This window comes from Lipophrys pholis (genome assembly GCF_963383615.2).
Source record: "Lipophrys pholis genome assembly, chromosome: 14".
Lineage (NCBI taxonomy): Eukaryota > Metazoa > Chordata > Actinopteri > Blenniiformes > Blenniidae > Lipophrys > Lipophrys pholis.
Genome location: NC_137633.1, coordinates 28,290,516 through 28,294,970, shown reverse-complemented (window position 1 = coordinate 28,294,970; position 4,455 = coordinate 28,290,516).

The following is a 4,455-nucleotide window of genomic DNA, read 5'->3' as shown; positions in this document are numbered from 1 at the left end:
AAACAAACAAAACAAAAAAATATAACTATATATATATATATATATATATATATATATATATATATATATATATATATATATATGTGTGTGTGTGTGTGTGTGTATGTGTGCAAACACACACATAAACATTCATATACACAAACACACCTATAAACGCAAAAAAAAATCAATGCACACAAATATAAATGTATAAAAACACACAAGCAAAATATAAACATACATAAAGATTCAATTTACACAAAAACCAAAAACATGCCTTAAAACATAAACACAGAAACAAAGATATACACGGCCATGAATGCACAGACACACTTACACGCAGACATAAACACGCATAAACCCAAAAACAAACAAAAATAAACACGCACAAACAAAAAGTCAAACATACAAACGCAACCAACACGTGAAAATACAAAGACAAAACTATACTCACAATCCTACAAATACATAAATAACCATACAAATATACAGGCGATTACCCAGATAAACACGCACTGAATTTTCATGTATAGTACTTTTCCCAAAGTGACTCAGTTATTATCGGTAAATGCATCGATTTAACTGAAGTTGATCATTTGATTAGATTTGTGAATTTCGGTTTAATTTAAGAAGAAAAATTACTTGAAAATCTGAAAATCAGACTCACTCTTCTGCTTTTTTTGCCGTCTTGGTGCTCACACACAGGATTTAACTTTCTCTTGCTGGAGTCAGTTATATTCTTTAAACTGCCGTGTTGCAGTTTTCCAAACTACATGTGACCATGGATCATCTTAAAATAACCTGATAAATTAGCAGATTAATATTTAGTAAGAAAATGTGGTGGTTTTTCGTCCTCCACTGGTTGTTCTGCGTGTTTGTTACCGTGTGAACTCGGAGTAAATGTTTGGAGTTGTAGCCGGCGGCTCCCTGTTGTCCCTCATGTGTAAACCAGGTGACAGCGTGCCACTTGAGATAACGCTGAGTGGACGGCGCTCCTCTGAATCTCTTCCCGGAATCGTCCGTCATTCATGACGAAGAGCCGGCCCGTCTCCCACCAGCTGCTGCCAGGCTGCGGGGGCTCTGCTCCTCCAGGGGGCTGCTGGGTAAACACTCGCCCCATACATGGGCTCCGCTGGAGGGTCGTGTTTTGCTTAGCGACGCTCCGCCAGGACATGGCATGCTCTCTGTCGCGTAAATCTGCCGCCAGTGTAAACACATCTCGGGAACGTTGTGACAACGTCTCGATTACACTCGGCAGAAGGTCTGCGTCCGTCTGCACCCGGGGGGTCGGCCTGAGGGGGGCGCTGTGGGCACGGGCAACATGGGGGGCAATCACAGAACAGTGAGGCTGCTGCACATCAGGCATCATCCGCTCAGTGGAGCTAAAATGCTACGCTCTATCGTTTGCTTTTATTGTTTTTAACCTGCTGAACGTGGCAGCAAATAGACAGCGAGCAGCTGAGTTGTTTTTAAAGAAACTGCTCGTACTACTCATGTGGAATGTTTAGCTTTTCTGGGCCCTTCTCGACAGGAGGACGCTCCCGCCTCAGGGGGGCGCTCTGCTCGACACCTGCTCACCAATAGCGATCCCTGAAATGCTACATGGCTAACACACAGCCACATATATTAGCTTTAATATTCTTTTAAACAAAGTGATTCATTCAATAAGACTTCCTCCGATTCCAGTTGTTTAGCACAACGCCATGCTCATTGATTAGCCGATTCAAAGCCAATATTTAGCCTACGTTACTTTTAAAATGTTCATTACACACTAAATCAGGCAACATAATGATTTAACCTTTAGTAAAGTCACGATGCAAACCTCGTGATGTTGAGAAAAAGAGTTGCTTAATCAACCTGGCTGATAAAATGGTTCGTCGTGAAGATTTCTTCACATAAAAAGCTGAAACAACACAATTACTATCGTTTTATTATTATATTAAACTTCAACCAGTCACTAGTTGTCAGCATTTCTTCCGCAGGTTTGTTATAACATTTATGATGAATAATTCCACTTGTCCAGTCAGTTTGTGACACGATGGTAAAATCTTCCACTTTCATAGTGGATTAAAAAACAGCCTGATATTTAAATGTGTAAAAAAAATGGAATTACAAAATGAAGAAAAACACAAAGACGTGTCCTAATATGTGGAAACTGTTTAAACTGAGTGATTTGCGGCAGCGGGAGCGATGTGGGAGTCGGAACGAAGTGGAAACAAATAAATGGAGGCTAAAAGTAAAACTATGGCTTGAATGAAAAACCACAACAGGTACAACAATTATAGACTTGATGCTTAAAAATATCATCTTTTGTGATAAACTCTGTAAACACGACATTCAAGTTAAAATGATACATTTGTTGCTCCAAATACATGTGTGAAGCAAATATCTGGGCACTGATGTACAACAAGTAGTCAGTTCTTTTTATTTTTAATAAACTCTTTGTCCTTCTTGAACGAGTGAGTTCAGCTCGTAATTCAGCTTCTCATTTGATGCTTGATGCTTTTTGCACTCAAGTCTTTATTTTTTATTTTATTTTGTTTTTACCACTAAAGAATTTGTGTTGGATCTGTATAAAAAAGGTGTTTTATCCTGATTACTTGTCGTTCTTGGGAGTGAAGATGGTAAACAGGGAAGAAACAAAAGCAGCTGTAATCAGCAGCAGATATAAAAAAAAGAAGGTTGAAACAGTTTGAGGGTTTGTGATGAAATGAAACGTTAAAAAAGTGACATGCAGGGATGAGGTGGTTCTAACCACGTTTTGACTGCCGTCGTTTAAAACCTGCTCTGATGGTGCGTTCAGGGACAAACCAGCGTCTCTGTTGGTTTTACAGTTTCCATCCTCTCCAGAAGTCGCCTCCTTAAACGTTTCAACACGTCGGGTCAAATGAGATTATCACAGAAATACATGTTTCTAGGAATAAAACACACTTTTATTAGAAAAACTAAACCAAAATCTGAAAGAAATTGGGCTATAATATCCTACCTGATGTTTTGATGAATTTATTAAAAAGTAAATGATTTTTGTCAGGGACTCAAACGTCTGGTAGAGTTTTCAGTTATTATTTATTTATTTATTTAATCATGTTTTCCCCTTCTCTTCTCACGATGTGGCGACGCGCCAACATTCAGAGCACCAGACCAGCCGCTCTTTCATTTTAGTTGAACTTGAATTGAATGTATCAGTTTTTTGTTTTTTTTCTCTTTTTAACACAAATGTTGTGTTTTGTTAAGGAACATCTTAGTTTTCAATAAATTGTCAATCATTTCCGTTTGAGTTTGTTGGTTATTGTTTTGTTTCATAAGAGAATATTTACAGAATGAATTTACTTCATATATTGTTTTATTATTCTTATATTTTTGCAATGGAAAAAGATATCAACAAAAACAGCAAATTCATTTCAATCAAGGACAAACACATATTAACCTCCCCCCTTTTTCAAAGGAAACAAAATTATGTTAAAAGTCAGATTAACAGATATCATTTTAAAACTTGAGCTAGAAAAAGTGCACGTTATGCACAGGGATACATGTTTATAAAGCTTTTTGCATGTTTGTAATAGAAAAAGGGAGCGTAATAATAATAATAATAATAATAACAATACATATATAAATACAATAATTATTTGCTATAATAGGGAAAACATTAGATTTTTGTTTTTTTCATGTTATTCCATCTTATAATTTCCTCTCCCCGCTGCCTTTGCAGGCTGTGTGTGTGTGTGTGTGTGTGTGTGTGTGTGTGTGTGTGTCTGTGTGTGTGTGTGTGTGTGTGTGTGTGTGTGTGTGTGTGTGTGTGTGTGTGTGTGTGTGTGTGTGTGTGTGTGTGTGTGTGTGTGTGTGTGTGTCTGTGCGTGCGTGCGTGCGTGTGTCTGTTTTCCATTCCTTCACCCTGACTGTCCTTGCCACACTCGCTGCCCTGCAGTCCAGCCACATTATTCCGTCTCCAAACTGAAACTATAAGACCGGTTTTATCTGGAAAACTAGCGGGAAGCTGAGAGCCTGAGCTTTCAATCCACATATAGTCGTCGTCGTTACCGTGGCAACCCAGCAGGTCAAAGGTCAGTTTGAAATGAAACAGTTGTGTCACAACAATAGAAACAATATTTCTCATGTTTAGTTACATTCAAATTCACGTTAACTCTCTGGGCTGCTCTTCCACGTTTATCTTTCCCCCCCAAAGAGGAAAGTTCAGAGCCTCGTTTTCACTTTTCAACCTGAAAACCATAAAAATAAACTGAAATTTTTCATGTTTTTTTCTCAATATGTACTTTTCTGTTGAATTAAACCTACACGTAATGACAGTCGGTTAAATGTTTAAATGTTCCTCCATCCTGTTTGCATCCTTCATCCCATCCCAGCAGACATTTCCACCTGGCAGGGTTGGAGGGGCTTTCAGGATCCGTCTGGACTTTCTGAGGATGATTGACATCTTGGAAATGATTGAAACGGGTTTTCTGCTGGAATGTGGAGTCG